Raw genomic sequence first — 16,766 nt, 5'->3', positions numbered from 1 at the left:
ATGATGCTGCAAAGGGTTTTCGGGTCCTCCAGGCTCACTTCCCTAACCTTGCTCTGTACTCTCGCTCTTCCTTCTTACAAGCAGAAAGTGAGTCCATTGCAATATGAAAAGGATATAAAAAAGGTGCCAGATTATGAAGAAATGCAGTTGTAGTGTAGAATGTTACTAATATTGTACCGAAATGCATTATTCATACATATTTTGAAACTTTTAAAGCATTCTGCACATCTTACCATGTTGTTTTATATTTGACAGTGCCGCCGAAGTCCCGAGCGGCTTCGAGACAAGGAAGAGAAGCTCCGCGACTCACTTGAGCCAGTCAGTCAGTGGTCAGTGGCGTCAGCTTTGTTGTGGTGTACGCGTGAGTCTTGTGTTTTCTTGAACGCTTTTTTGGGCTTTAGGTGAACCAAAACTCTCCCAAAGCCTGTCCACAGTGGTCACCAGGTATGTTAACCTGGTAATGAGTGTATTTGGACATACACTGCTAGTGAAACTGGTGTGTCATGCCTCGCTTGGCTGGTAGGAAGCAAACGGTTGAAGAATCAGTTGCCAGAACATTAATAACTAACATTTTCTTAATTTTGCATATTTACTAGTTTTTGTATTTAATATGACTATCTAGGATGTAAGTGTTTCCAGTGCCATGAATCTAAAGGAATGGTGCTCGAAATGGGAGCTTGTAAGGCTGAGGGACACGAATATAGGCTTGAGTGTTGGCGAGAGTGGGCGGTGCGCCTACTGTTTAGGCGTCTCTGCCCCTCACCAGTCACCACGCATCCCGCCGCTGTCACAGCATTCCCCGGTATATTACACTTGTTTCTGGAATGTTTACCGTAATGTCTGCAATCAGGAATCATCGTAAACATTAACCATTGTTGTCTTTCTGACCACCAGCACATCCTCTGCCGTTCCACCTTCTACCACTCCGATGTTATCTTCCACTTCCTTGTCGCTGTTTGATCCTCCATCACTTTCATAACCATCATCCACTGCCTTTCCCTCGTCACCACATCCTTCACCTGCACCACATCAACTCACTCCACTTCATCAACTCATTCACAGGAGGAATCATGTGTGGAGCCAAGAGTGAGAGAGCTGAGGTGAATCAACACTCTTTAGTAGAATGATTGTTCATCTCATTAAATTGAGAGTGACTTGTTGCTATGGGTTTATCTTTACCCCCACCAGCCCCACCCCAACCCAGCCTCCCCCCAGCCTTACCTCCCCTAGTCTCACCTCCCCAGCCCCATCTTTCCAGCTTCCTGTTCCTAGTTTCGCCTCCCCAGCCTCACCTTCCCAGCCTTCCCTAGCCTCACCTCCTCAGTCTAACCTCCACAACCCTGTCTTTCTAGCCTCGCCTCCTCTCTCCTGCTTACCTTGCCACCCGACCCCCAGTTTCTCCACTCCCCAGCTTTAGTAGTAACGACCCCCGCAGGCCACGTAATTGCACGAGTCATTACCTTGTCTGTGTGTGTGTGTGTGTGTCCACGAGGAGGTAAGGAAGCAGCAGCAGAATTGGCCTTTAGGTATTTACATTGACTAATTTGGATAACGTGAATATGAAGCATCTCAGTTATGCTAGAGGTGGGATTAGGTTAGCGGATGTTAGCTGGTTGTCTGTCTGTCTGTCTGTCTACCTGTTCATTAGTCTTTGTGCCGATACATCAATGTATTTTTTTTTCTATTTACCTCAGTTTTGTTCTGTATCTATCTGTGTTTTTCTTTCTCTGCATATATCTATGTATCTCTCTATCTATCTATATGCATCTGCTGGTCTAATTTCATCAATCTATTTATATGTCTGTTATCTACCTATATAACTTCTCATTGCTCTCTCTCTCTCTCTCTCTCTCTCTCTCTCTCTCTCTCTCTCTCTCTCTCTCTCTCTCTCTCTCTCTCTCTCTCTCTCTCTCTCTGGTAGGCTCTGTGGTACGTCGTTCGTGTTGCAGTCTGAAGGTTACGCGTTCGATCATGGAAACCTTTTTCGTCACCTTCACGTGGATGTTGCGGCGTCATAACTCACTTAGAATCATTGATGCAGTGAGGCGCTGGTCACTGCACCGCGGGGGCGCTTCGATCATGAATACTATCGTGCGGGAAAATTGGTAACTTCCAGTAAAGTGTCCACCTAGTGTTAAGAAAGTGAGAGGAAGAAATGTTTGCCAACGCCCTTCATAAGGAGACCAAACGAACTGGAATAGACCAGAGAACCTCACGAGAATAAAACCTTTTGCTTCACATTTGGATTAAATTGTTGGACTTGCCTATAGACTCCCACACTCTGGCGTCTTGAGAGTTTTTTTTTTCTTTCACGAGGTTTCACTGCATAAATACAAAAATAAATTCAACCTCTTCTCTCTCACTCACAGTCTTCAAGGAACATTGTAGTGTTTGTTGTCCTCGTCACGAGCTCTTAAATAATAATATTAATAAAAAAAGAACAATAATATATATATATATATATATATATATATATATATATATATATATATATATATATATATATATATATATATATATATATATATATATATATATATATATATATATATATATATATATATATATATATATATATATATATATATATATATATATATATATTAAGTATGACTCCTGGAGGTCCCGGGATGGTGTCATGCCGTGACTTCCCGAGTGACGTGAAAACCCTCCTTGAGACTTAGTTACTGGGGAAGTCTGCCTCCTAGTGGCGCCCGCTGGAAACGTAGGAACAAGCCTAAAGGATTGGGCCTACGGCTAAAGTGCTTCCCCGCGAGATGAATGTGAGGCGGGGAGTTGGACAAAATATTCCATCCTCCCTTCTCAATGAACGTTCATAGAGTAATAGGGTTCCGCCAGGCTTCGGAGCCTAGAACAGCTTCACTGATCCGGAGTCCTTCTGCTCCTTGGAGTTCTCTATCTCGTTGGGGTGGGGGCCGTCAGGGTGATTTGCCGAGTCGGTGGGTCAAACCCACTTACCCTCGACAGCGGTAGTCACTCTGGCGTTTCCGGGATGACGGCCCGCTGGTGGGGGGGTAGCGCTCTTCCTGCCTTCAAATACCAGCGGGTTCATGGCTTTGATAATGGGGTACACGGTGCGGATGCGGTACCAGTCCCCCCCGGGTCCGAGGGGCGGGCATAGAGCCTCTATGTCCGTCCTTCGGATCAAGGGCGTCCTAGCAGAGCTCGCAGTCTGTGAATTGGTGTTTCGTGCTGCGGCGGGTCTAGTAAAGCAGATAGCCAATCGCCTGGCTGAGGGTGGCGTCCTCAGAACCGGAATCCTGTCGGGGGCGACTTCGGCAGGTAGGTTTCGCATCACCTGTGCCGTTGAAGACGGTAGGTGTGAGTAGTGCTGGCTTTAGCCCACTACCCTGTCGTCCCCTCCAAAGGGGTTGTCCTGGCCGCCTGCTATCGGCTGCTTGGTCACCAAGCGCGGGTAAACGGCGGTCGAACAAAGCATGACTCAATCAAGATTTTTGTTGCCCTTGGCCAGTGTCCTCCCTACATAAAAAAAAAAAAAAAAAAAAAATATATATATATATATATATATATATATATATATATATATATATATATATATATATATATATATATATATATATATATATATATATATATATATATATATATATATATATATATATATATATATTACAATCAAAACCCGGAATCAGTCAAAACTAGTTTTAACTAGGTATTTTCAATGTGTTGGTGAACAACTAGTATTACCTAGGCAAAACTAGTTATACCTTAATGTGTTTGATATAACTAGAAATATTAAAGTTTAACTAGTTAAATCTAGTTTTATCTGATCGTGTAAGGTAAAACTAGATTCAACAACGGTACTGAATGTCAAAAGTAGGTGAGGGATATGACCACTCGTTTGAGTACCATTGCTCATTTGAGTACCATTTTTGGGGAACTCAAACATAATTTGTTTGTGTTTGTAGCTCATTTTAGTATCTTTTTAGGTGGTCTATTAACATATGTGGGAATATATTTCCCACACTAAGTGTAGTAACAAATGTTTAATCGGACATGCAATGATAAACATGCTTTTATTCCTATCAAAATTATGTAGCGGTACCTTTGATAACATATAGGAAAAAAAATCTCTGCCAAATTGTCACAATTTATTTTTAACGAAATGTATTAAAATTCATTAAAACAATTATCAATTTATAATTCCAACTTGATTAAAATAAAACACAATAATAATGAAACGCATTTCATACTCTTCAATAAAACAAACTGTGTCAGACCCAAGACAAAGCGCTAGTAATTGAAGTTACAAAGATATTCATTATTTGTTTTTACATGACATACTATTGTGACACTTTGAATTACAAAGGACTTTATTTTTTTTTACATTTGCTAATGTTGGTTGCACAATGTTTTGTACAATGACATCTAAAGAATCCTTGGCCTGTTCCCACACTTGAACTAGTTGCTGCACTTCTTAAAGATATTTTTTTGTCGGTAGGTATATCTTTCACATCTAGGAATAACTGTTTACACACATCAAATTCAGACCGACTATACAATTTCTTAAGAATGCCGTCTCTAGTACCTAACTTATACAATTCATCCTCACTTCTGTTTAAAACAACTGCAATGATATTCCGCAAATCTCCTTTTCCCTTGTCAACATCTGGAATTGGTACAGTGACATTTTGTCCCACACTTGCTGGAGGGTGAGACGCATCAGATACTGTCTTCATTCTTTTTGCCTGCTTTTTCAAACTAGTACTAGCTACTTGCCTATCATGTGATGTTTGTGCTTCAGAATTACAGTTTAAACATATAACATTAGATCCAAAGATATCCTTGCCGCTCTCAACGTTTATTCCACAAGATTCGTGAATATGTGAGCCACACTTCGAGCAGTAGTGACCTTCACTTATTTCCATTTCACACACACAACTCGAAAACACTTCACTTCTATTACTAGATCGTGAATTTATATCATCTTGATTTGTCATCTGCAAAGCAACATTAGATTCCCCAACAGTGTCCTTGTTTACATGTGCAATTATCTTCTCCAAATCCTCCTCATTATTTACAACTTTAATCAATTCTCGTGGAATGCATGTTGTTGCAAGGCCAACCCTTGGTTCTACACCAAACATTGCTTTGTATGGGCTTCGATTTATACCAGAATGATGGGCTCTGTTCTTCATAAATTGTACAAAGCGTAATCCTTCGGACCACCTTGCTGTATCATTGTCTTTCATCCATCCACTTAACATATTTTCAATATCTTGATTTGCCCGTTCCACAGACCCTTGACTTTGACTCTGTCTTGGTTTTCCATGCACAATTTTCAACTCTGGCCACAAAGAAGCTAAGGACGTTATAACACTATTTACAAATTCTCTTCCGTTATCACTCTGTAAAATGCAGGGTTAAAAAAATATCAACAAGGTGATAAGCAACTTCTTCAGCACGTTTACATTGCAATGCACGTAGTATCACAAATTTAGTTAAATGATCTTGATAAACCATTATGAATTTATATTTTCCATCTGCTTGTGTCTGCATATCAATTAAGTCCACTTGACACCGACTATTTAGCTCTGAGTGTAAGATTGGTTTGAAAACAAGTCCTCTTTTATTTTTCTTACTTTGGCACACTTCACACATGGTCAAGAAGAGCTTTATCATATCGGCTGTCACATTTGCATATTTCCTTTTAATTTCACATTTCAGTCTATCTCGACCACCATGACCGATTGCTACATGAGATGTCTTAATGACTTCAAAAATCTCGGGAGCAGGAACGTAATAACGAACTTGGTCATTTTTGCTACTTGCAATCAGTTTTTGAACACCACCAATTTCAATGACATCAAACCGCTTCAGTCTTCTGTACTGTAGAGACGTTTTCTTCTTAGCAGTTTTAGCCTCCTTTACCTCCTGCAACAGTGAACCGTATTTTTCTGCAGTAAGTATGTTGTAGTGTGGTTCTTGTTGCACGTCCCACTTCAGTATGGTCTGTAAAAACATAGTCTCCCATTCAGTGTCAGCTGCCTGGTTAGGAGGGCGGTCAAGAGGGTGTTCAGGATGGTCAGGTGAGCTCCAAGCTGCCATCTTGTTGTATTGGTGGCTCACGAACAACTGAAAGGTGAAGTAAATCAGTGAACCAGCTAAATGAGAATGAATCCTCCCCCCCCTTCCCCCACCCTACAAACTATGACTCAGTAACATCTAACAAAGAAATAACAATTAAGGTAAACGGCAATGCAATAATCTGATATCAGAGGACAACACACGTACTAACCTGTGTCAATGCAGGAGGACAGCGGACTGAAACATACAAAAACTGACAAGCCAGCGTCCTCACTTCCGGTGTTTGTCAAGCGAGTCCCACCCTTATGGTCCCCACATGGTTCACTCCACTCCCTAATGCTACTTATACATAGAAATGTTTTCCCTGGCACTACACCAGTTTCACTTTTAGTCTAACCTAGTTTTCCCAAACTTAACAATTGTTAAAACTAGTTTTGACTGAAGTGTGTAGGTAAAACTAGGTGTAAAATACATTTCGTGTTTTACCGAGCCTTTATGTTAAGAAACTAGTTTTGCCTAGGTAATACTAGTTTTTACAAACAATAAATTATATTACTAGTTCTGACTAGTTGAAACTAGTTTTGGTTGATTTCGGGTTCTGACTGTAACATCTCGTGGAATGCATGTTGTTGCAAGGCCAACCCTTGGTTCTACACCAAACATTGCTTTGTATGGGCTTCGATTTATACCAGAATGATGGGCTCTGTTCTTCATAAATTGTACAAAGCGTAATCCTTCGGACCACCTTGCTGTATCATTGTCTTTCATCCATCCACTTTGTATATATATATATATATATATATATATATATATATATATATATATATATATATATATATATATATATATATATATATATATATATATATATATATATATATATAAAAGTAAAGATTTCCCTCCAACTTGCAGTCCTCGTTTTCTAAGGTCTCCACGGCAGGTCTTAAACGCAGGTTGCAGGAAACTGAGGCCAGAGTCTTTTTTTTCTATAGCCTTTGTTCTACTATTAATATTCATTCTGCTTCGTGGGTCAGGAAGTGTTAAATTGATATATTCTCGTGTCTTAATTCTACACAATTCTAAAACCATTTTTTCTGTAAAGTGATGAAAAACGAGTCAATTCTATACCTTCAGTTTTTGTTTCATTAATACGAATCCCTGCGCTATGTAAATATAGTAATGTTTAACAGATATTTTTGGAGGGGCTTTTTATATTGTTCAGCACATAATCTTAGCCACGTTCCTTCACAGTGAGGAGGGATGAATAGTCTGTATCCCTAGCCTTTGTTGTACTGATACCATTCCTTATGCCGTGACTTTTTATATTGTTCAGCACATAATCTTAGCCACGTTCCTTCACAGTGAGGAGGGATGAATAGTCTGTATCCCTAGCCTTTGTTGTACTGATACCATTCCTTCTGCCGTAACTTCAGTAGTTTCCACGAAATATTTTTTCTCACTTTGAAAGTTCTTTACGACATAAATCTCAAACATGTTCTTGAAAAGTGAGAAAACAGGATTACTTCTCTCTGTCCTTTGTTTTACTCCTACGATTCCTTCTGTTTCCTTGGTTCGATAATCTCAAACTGACATTTTCTCGTTTTCGTAATTCCTCAGGGGAGAAATTTCAAGCACGTCCTTCAGAGCGGGGAGGCCTGTGTCTTGTTTACCTTTAAACTTTGCTCTGGTGATGTGATTTGTTCTGCGATGTAACGTTAATAGTCTTCAGTACACATCTTCTACTTTGCTTTAATAATACCATTCCATCTGGTATGTGTGTCTTAAGCTGATATATATATATATATATATATATATATATATATATATATATATATATATATATATATATATATATATATATATATATATATATATATATATATATATATATATATATATATATATATATATGATATTTCTTTGTTTCTTTCTTTCTTTCTTTCGAGGGAATTTGTAGCATGGTACAGAAAAGTGAAGGAGAGGAGTACTCTTTACCTGAAGCTTTTGTTTTGGTAATACGATTCCTTGTGGTGTGTGACTTAAGTATTGTTTTTGTAAAGTCTTTAAGACAGAATTTCACCACGTGCCTGGAGTGTGAGGCGGGAAGAGTCAGTTCTTTATCGTTGGCCTTTTGTTCTTTTTATTTCATCTCGACAGAATCTCGGCCACTTCCCTGAAAAGTGAGGACCAACGAATACATGACTTAATTGTGGGTTTCTTATACTAATGTGATTCCTTTTGTTGTGTAAGTTAGTGAGTTTAAGTGATGTATTCTCGTTTTCTTAATTCTTCTTGACTATTTTCAACCACGTTCCAGAAAACTAAGGAAGGGTTAGAATTCCTTATCTCTGCCTTGTAATGTGGCAATGCAAATCCTTCTCTGATGTAGATTTTACGTTTTTTTTTTCTTTGATTATCGGAATTGTTGTGGGCAGATTGCAAACCATGTTCATTAGGAAAAGTTTTATCAGTACTTAAGGAAATATTTCATTTTTCTCTCGCCAAACTTTGGAGGACACTAATCTGAGCCACGTTCAAGGTGAAGGCTTCGTTTCATGGAATAGAAAAGGGTGTGTTTTGTTAATGTATAGCGGCAGATTCATCCCAGAGCGTGTCTTTACAAGCTAGGGAGTCTTAGGCAAACATTTTCTTTTCTTCTTCAATTCCTCTGGATAGAAATCTGAGCCACATTCCTGGCAAAGTGAGAAGAAGTTTGTGTTTTCTTTATTTATTGCGTTAGTTTTATTTCCAGGGCTCATTTTTGGTACGTAAGTATATGTTTTATTTTTATGTATTACTTTTTTGATGAGGGAGGTGGACGTGACCAGAGTTTGAGCTGAGCAGATTGAAAAGGCTAGCGTTAACTGACTGAACCATGAGGCACTTGTTTTGTGCGTGTAAGCAAGCTACTCTTAAGTGCATATTTTATTTTATACATTTACCACGACGGAAATTTCTCAAGTATGGCAAAAAGAGGCTCCTTTCCTTCCAACAGATTTATTAGAGTCGTGTTTGTCACTTCCAGCGTTACATTTTAGGTTAGATGGTCGTAGCAATAAACTCCACATGCAAGCCTTAAAGAATAACATTTCCTTCCACAAGTCACTGTAATTAAGTTCCTCATCTGTAACATCCATTCCATCCCAGCGATTTCTTGTGGTGTGTAGGTTAGGCAGAACAACACTGGGTCTAGAAGCTGCTCATGTTTGTCTGTCTGTCCACGCGTCGCCTTGAACTCGTGTACTGAAAGCCTACATGGAAATCTGCAGCTGGAAGAGAATTATATCTTGTAACGAGTGAGGAGAGCGGCAGGCAGACATTGGCAACCCCTCGCAGGGTCTTGGTGTATGTAAACCTGCGTGTAAGGTCTCTTCGAGCTGCCGGGCTGGGAGGTGGTGCAGTTTTGAGTACTGGCAGGTGTATTGCATCGGCAGCGGTGTGCGTCCCTTCCATGTCGTGCAATTCAGGTACTGCCCGAGCCTTTTGAGTGACGCGACTTCTGAATCTTTGTGAAACGTGTTGGTGTGAAGTGTGGGTTTGTGAGGCACCACTGGCAGGCCACGAAGGACAGGGTGGCCCGAGTACTTCAGCCTTTTTACTGTTTATTTTATCGATGGTCAGTGAAATTCGGTACTGTTCGGAACGGAACGGAAGAAAAGAGTGGGTGAAATAAAAAAGAACAACATAGAGAGAGGGAAATTTGGGTGAATACGGGATGAAACAATGGGGAGAAAGACAGCTGGTACTGTTCGAACCCCTTGACTTACGTGACTTTTCATCAGCCTTTGTGGAATGATATAAAGTGCGGCTGTCAAAGACACTGCTGGCAGCGTAAAGGATGACAGGATACTTCACACCTTTTGTGCTTGTTTCATTGCTGGTCACTTAACAAAAAATGTGTGTGTGTGTGTGTGTGTGTGTGTGTGTGTGTGTGTGTGTGTGTGTGTGTGTGTGTGTCTGTGTGTCCGTGTGTCTGTGTGTCTGTGTGAATGTATGTGTGTTATTCATTCAGCACTAGGAAGCAGACAAGTATTAAAACAGTTTCTCTATTTACTAGTGATGAAAATGGTAGAAAACACACACACACACACACACACACACACACACACACACACACACACACACACACACACACACACACACACACACATACACACACACAAGGACATCACACGTTGGTAGAGTTGCTGTTAATCCATTAACTCAGGATTACATTGGCGGGGCGCGAGGCAGTTTGATATAATGGGTGTGGCACATAACCAGCTGCGGTGGTCTTTGGTGTATACATTTGCTTGGTGTCAACACAGTTATGTACTTAATAACTTGCTGCTTCGTTCTCCGACATGGTCTGTATTTCCTGCTGCCTGTGACTGGAGCTGTTTCCACACACAAGTGTCCTCAATGAAAACTACATTGCCTTTCTTTCGGATCTACCTTTTTTTTTTTTTTGCGGGAAAGAATGACTTTGTGAACCATTATCTTGCCCTCATTCCTTCACCGCTCATCCAGATTTATATATATATATATATATATATATATATATATATATATATATATATATATATATATATATATATATATATATATATATATATATATATATATATATATATATATATATATATATATATATATATATATATATATATATATATATATATATATATATATATATATATATATATATATATATATATATATATATATATATATATATATATATATATATATATATATATATATATATATATATATATATATATATATATATATATATATATATATATATATTTTTTTTTTTTTATGTAGGAAGGATACTGGCCAAGGGCAACAAAAATCTAATAAAAAAAAATGCCCACTGAAATGCCAGTCCCTAAAAGGGTCAAAGCAGTGGTCAAAAATTGGTGGATAAGTGTCCTGAAACCTCCCTCTTGAAGGAATTCAAGTCATAGGAAGGTGGAAATACAGAAGCAGGCAAGGAGTTCCAGAGTTTACCAGAGAAAGGGATGAATGATTGAGAATACTGGTTAACTCTTGCGTTAGAGAGGTGGACAGAATAGGAGTGAGAGAAAGAAGAAAGTCTTGTGCAGCTAGGCCGCGGAAGGAGGGGAGGCATGCAGTTAGCAAGATCAGAAGAGCAGTTAGCATGAAAATAGTGGTAGAAGACAGCTAGAGATGCAACATTGCGGCGGTGAGAGAGAGGCTGAAGACAGTCAGTTAGAGGAGAGGAGTTGATGAGACGAAAAGCTTTTGATTCCACCCTGTCTAGAACAGCAGTATGAGTGGAACCCCCCCAGACATGTGAAGCATACTCCATGCATGGACGGATAAGGCCCTTGTACAGAGTTAGCAGCTGGGGGGGTGAGAAAAACTGGCGGAGACGTCTCAGAACACCTAACTTCATAGAAGCTGTTTTAGCTAGAGATGAGATGTGAAGTTTCCAGTTCAGATTATAAGTAAAGGACAGACCGAGGATGTTCAGTGTAGAAGAGGGGGACAGTTGAGTGTCATTGAAGAAGAGGGGATAGTTGTCTGGAAGATTGTGTCGAGTTGATAGATGGAGGAATTGAGTTTTTGAGGCATTGAACAATACCAAGTTTGCTCTGCCCCAATCAGAAATTTTAGAAAGATCAGAAGTCAGGCGTTCTGTGGCTTCCCTGCGTGATATGTTTACCTCCTGAAGGGTTGGACGTCTATGAAAAGACGTGGAAAAGTGCAGGGTGGTATCATCAGCATAGGAGTGGATAGGACAAGAAGTTTGGTTTAGAAGATCATTAATGAATAATAAGAAGAGAGTGGGTGACAGGACAGAACCCTGAGGAACACCACTGTTAATAGATTTAGGAGAAGAACAGTGACCGTCTACCACAGCAGCAATAGAACGGTCAGAAAGGAAACTTGAGATGAAGTTACAGAGAGAAGGATAGAAACCGTAGGAGGGTAGTTTGGAAATCAAAGCTTTGTGCCAGACTCTATCAAAGGCTTTTGATATGTCCAAGGCAACAGCAAAAGTTTCACCAAAGTCTCTAAAAGAGGATGACCAAGACTCAGTAAGGAAAGCCAGAAGATCACCAGTAGAGCGGCCTTGACGGAACCCATACTGGCGATCAGATAGAAGGTTGTGAAGTGATAGATGTTTAAGAATCTTCCTGTTGAGGATAGATTCAAAAACTTTAGATAAGCAGGAAATTAAAGCAATAGGACGGTAGTTTGAGGGATTAGAGCGGTCACCCTTTTTAGGAACAGGTTGAATGTAGGCAAACTTCCAGCAAGAAGGAAAGGTAGATGTTGACAGACAGAGCTGAAAGAGTTTGACTAGGCAAGGTGCAAGCACGGAGGCACAGTTTCGGAGAACAATAGGAGGGACCCCATCAGGTCCATAAGCCTTCCGAGGGTTTAGGCCAGCGAGGGCATTGAAAACATCATTACGAAGAATTTTAATACGAGACATGAAGTAGTCAGAGGGTGGAGGAGAGGGAGGAACAAGCCCAGAATCGTCCAAGGTAGAGTTTTTAGCAAAGGTTTGAGCAAAGAGTTCAGCTTTAGAAATAGATGTGATAGCAGTGGTGCCATCTGGTTGAAGTAGAGGAGGGAAAGAAGAAGAAGCAAAGTTATTGGAGATATTTTTGGCTAGATGCCAGAAATCACGAAGGGAGTTAGATCTTGAAAGGTTTTGACATTTTCTGTTAATGAAGGAGTTTTTGGCTAGTTGGAGAACAGACTTGGCATGGTTCCGGGCAGAAATATAAAGTGCATGAGATTCTGGTGAAGGAGGGCTTAAGTACCTTTTGTGGGCCACCTCTCTATCATGTATAGCACGAGAACAAGCTGTGTTAAACCAAGGTTTAGAAGGTTTAGGACGAGAAAAAGAGTGAGGAATGTACGCCTCCATGCCAGACACTATCACCTCTGTTATGCGCTCAGCACATAAAGACGGGTCTCTGACACGGAAGCAGTAGTCATTCCAAGGAAAATCAGCAAAATACCGCCTCAGGTCCCCCCAACTAGCAGAGGCAAAACGCCAGAGGCACCTTCGCTTAGGGGGATCCTGAGGAGGGATTGGAGTGATAGGACAAGATAAAGATATGAGATTGTGATCGGAGGAGCCCAACGGAGAAGAAAGGGTGACAGCATAAGCAGAAGGATTAGAGGTCAGGAAAAGGTCAAGAATGTTGGGCGTATCTCCAAGACGGTCAGGAATACGAGTAGGGTGTTGCACCAATTGCTCTAGGTCATGGAGGATAGCAAAGTTGTAGGCTAGTTCACCAGGATGGTCAGTGAAGGGAGAGGAAAGCCAAAGCTGGTGGTGAACATTGAAGTCTCCAAGAATGGAGACCTCTGCAAAAGGGAAGAGGGTCAGAATGTGCTCCACTTTGGAAGTTAAGTAGTCAAAGAATTTCTTATAGTCAGAGGAGTTAGGAGAGAGGTATACATATATATATATACTCCTTCACCTCGGAGTCCTCATCTGGGAAGGAGACCAAAAATGTCCCCAGGTTGGACTGCTCTTCAGATATCGACTAAGTGTCTTGACAACCCCCCACAACTTTTTTCCATAAACTTGTGCAACATTCGCGTTCTAAGATCTAATTTCCAATCTGTAGAACACCACCTCTCCTCTTGTAAACCTCATCTTCTTTTCGTCACTGAAACACAAGTATCTGACGCAACAAACATTTTCAAATTATTTCCAAAACTAAAGTGCAAATATAGTTATGGTTATATTTCTACGTCACATATACAGAGAGAGAGAGAGAGAGAGAGAGAGAGAGAGAGAGAGAGAGAGAGAGAGAGAGAGAGAGAGAGAGAGAGAGTTTTACGTGTCTAGATTAATAAAAAAAAATCTTGAAATTCTATTAAACCTTACCTGAGGGGATATGGAAGAAGGGAGAGGGGAGGAAGGGGGACGGGAGAGGTGAGAGGGAGGATGGGAAGGGGAGCGAAGGGGGAGAGAGGGAGGGAAGGGAGGAAGGAAAGGGTTGAAGAAAAGAGGAAAGTTAAGGAAGAGATGATTGCTGTGTTATCATGTTCTGTTTATCTATTTATTTATTTATTTATTTATTTACTTATTTTTATAGGTGAGAATTGCGATTGTGAAGGAGCATTTTTGTTTGTTTGTTTGTTTGTTTGTTTGTTCTTGTTTAACCTGTCTTTCGTTCCTCGTTTCTTTGTTTTATATTGTTTGTATTTTCTGGTGTTGTTCTTGTCTTCCTGTTACTCCTTTTTTTGTCTTCTTTTCTCCTTCACCTCCTCTCCCCGTCGTTTTCCTTTTTTTTCCCTTTTTCTTCTCTTATTTTTCATCTTCCTCTTCCTCCACCACCACCACCACCACCACCACAACTAATTTTTTTTTTCTTCTTCCTCCTCTTTATTTTCCTTCACCACCACCACCACCACAAGTTCCCTCCACATTGATCACATTGTCAGTCTCTCCTCACTCCATCCGTAGTATACAGCGGCACTCATTCCTCACCTAGTGGCGGCAGTTAGGGTGCACGTCACTCCCGGGTGTTACAGGAGACTCATTACAGGACAATAAACACGTTGCAGAGGCTCAGGTGTTGTCACTATTTACCTGGATATAAACACCTTCATTATTCTCCACTCGGGTCGTCTGTGTTTTTTCCCTGACAGGTTCAAGATTGACTTAAAGAGACAAGAAGGGAGTGGTTCATAAATAGAATGGTGGATGAATGGAATAGAGTAAGGAATCAGGTCATTAGTGCAGAGTTATATGGGAGTTTTAAAAGATTGGACAAATTTATGAATGATTAGTGGAAATTGATGTGTTTTGTAAAGACTGCCACGTGTAGGCCTGATGGCTTCTTGCAGCTTCCCTTGTTTCCTTTGTAATGTTCTTATAGCCTCGTGTTCTTGAGCTTTTTCTGTCTCACCAGGGCTATTTTCAGAGGCTACAGAGATGCTTTCTGAAGTTGTCACGCGTGTTTCTCCCACTGGTTAGGTAGAATCCTCGATCACCTGCTGCTACAATAATGATCATTGCGTAGGGAGGGGGTGGCAGGTTTACCGGGGGGGGGCGCCTCTACTCTCGACCTTGCTCTCTCACGCTTTGCTGCCTTACGTGGAGCGAACACGACCTGGGAAGACATAAACCGATAAAGGAGGAAGAGGAGGAGGAGAAAGAAGAGAGGGAGGAGGAGGAGGAGGAGGAGGAGAAGGAGTACTTGGCGGAATAAAAGAAAGCTAAGTACAGCGGAGACAAGTGGGAGTGAAAACCTGAAGAGGAAAAAAAAAGGGAAATGAAGAGAAAGTTGCTAATGATAAGAATGAAGGTTACGAGACTCTGGAAGAACAATGAAAATGAAGAGGTGAACCAGAGGGATGAATAAGAGAACATGAAAATGAAGAGAAAGGATGAGATGAAGAGGAGAAGGAAATGGAGAAAGAGGAGGAGGAGGATTAAGAATAGAAGGTCGAAGAGAAGGAAGAAGAGGAGGAAGGGGAAAATTACAATGAAGAGAGAGGAGGAGGAAGACGAGGAGGACAAGAAACAGAAAGAGAAGAAAAGAGAAAGAGAGAAAAAAAAATCAGTAAGACGGAGTAAGGGAAGATGAAAAACAGAGGAACACGAAAAAAATAAAAAAAAGAAGAAAGGATAACATCAACAGTATCACAAGTTCATTACCTTCACACGGTGTTCACTTGACTGACTTTATGAAATTCGTGCACACCTTTGGTTTTCGCTGACCAGTGCTCACCTCAGCCCCTGCTTGCCTGATATCCTGCTTGAGGGAGAGTGAATGCCTTGAAATTAGTGATTAGCGGACGGCGAGGGGCGGAGAAGAAGGCTGGCAAGGGTGGAAAGGAGGGAGTGGATAGGTGGAAGGATGGATGGACTAGAATGGTGGATCGGATGGTTGTTAGTGGGTGGCGTGGATGGTTGATGGAAGGATGGAAAGACTAGGATGGAAGGATAGAAGACTAGGATGGACTAGGATGAATGATGTTTGGACTTGGATGGTTCACAGTGGATGGTCAGGATGAAAAGTAATGATTTTGTCAGTTTTTCATCGTACTGTGAACTTCAGAGGGAAAAATGTTGAAAAAAATGACTTGAGGGGAATGTGTCCAGAGGGGAGAATGTTTAAAGGGGAAAATGATCAGAGGGAAGAATGAATAGAGGGAAAAATGTGTAGAAAAGGAAAATATCAGGAAAATTACTTGAGGGAATCATGTTTACAAAGGAAAATATCTAAAGAAGAAAATGATGAGAGGCAAATAACTAGTAAAAGGAAATTGACAACCAAGAAAATTATCACAAACAAGAAAATGAAAAGGAAAACTGTTCAGTGGGGAAATTATGTACAGAAAAAAATAACGAGAGAAAAAAAAATGACAAGATGAAAAAAAAAAACGGTGAGGGAAAATTTCAATAGAAAAATTACTTCTTTCTTTTCGATATGGTTCCCGTGACATCGTTGTAGTGTGAAAATACTCATACATACAAGGCAGGGAGCGTTGTAATTCTATCTAGACGCTTGACCTCAGCTGACAGTCTTAACAAGGCCCTCACATCCTCTTTCTCTCTCCCTCCTTCCCTTCCTTCTTCCTCTTTACCTTTTTTTTCTTCCTTCTTCTCTTTCTTTCTGTTCTTCCAGATGTTCTTATCATAACACTTCCTGGTTTCCTCTTTTTCTTAACCTCTACTCATTCTTCTCCTCCTCATCTTTCTCTTC

General features: G+C 40.4%; 3 long non-coding RNA genes across 4 annotated transcripts in view; 1 reads left to right on the top strand and 2 right to left on the bottom strand.

The window, feature by feature from the left end:
* The window catches only part of LOC135095290 (uncharacterized), a 103,392-nt gene that overhangs the window by 47,240 nt on the left and 39,386 nt on the right, over positions 1–16,766 (bottom strand). The window lies entirely within an intron of this gene.
* The window catches only part of LOC135095275 (uncharacterized), a 48,473-nt gene that overhangs the window by 1,076 nt on the left and 30,631 nt on the right, over positions 1–16,766 (top strand). The window contains exon 3 of one of the 2 annotated variants that reach the window (XR_010264199.1): positions 256–444. This is a non-coding gene — a long non-coding RNA (uncharacterized LOC135095275). The remainder of the gene's footprint in view (positions 1–255; positions 445–16,766) is intronic. The other variant, XR_010264198.1, reaches the window with a different exon arrangement.
* LOC135095247 (uncharacterized) lies at positions 5,455–6,531 on the bottom strand. Its single transcript, XR_010264162.1, has 2 exons — positions 6,281–6,531; positions 5,455–6,117 (listed from the first exon to the last, which is right to left on the bottom strand). It is a non-coding gene; the product is annotated as an uncharacterized LOC135095247 (long non-coding RNA).

Source organism: Scylla paramamosain, chromosome 48 (genome assembly GCF_035594125.1).
Source record: "Scylla paramamosain isolate STU-SP2022 chromosome 48, ASM3559412v1, whole genome shotgun sequence".
NCBI classification, from domain to species: domain Eukaryota; kingdom Metazoa; phylum Arthropoda; class Malacostraca; order Decapoda; family Portunidae; genus Scylla; species Scylla paramamosain.
The sequence above is the reverse complement of the archived record's forward strand: the minus strand, read 5'-3'. Positions and strand labels throughout refer to the sequence as shown.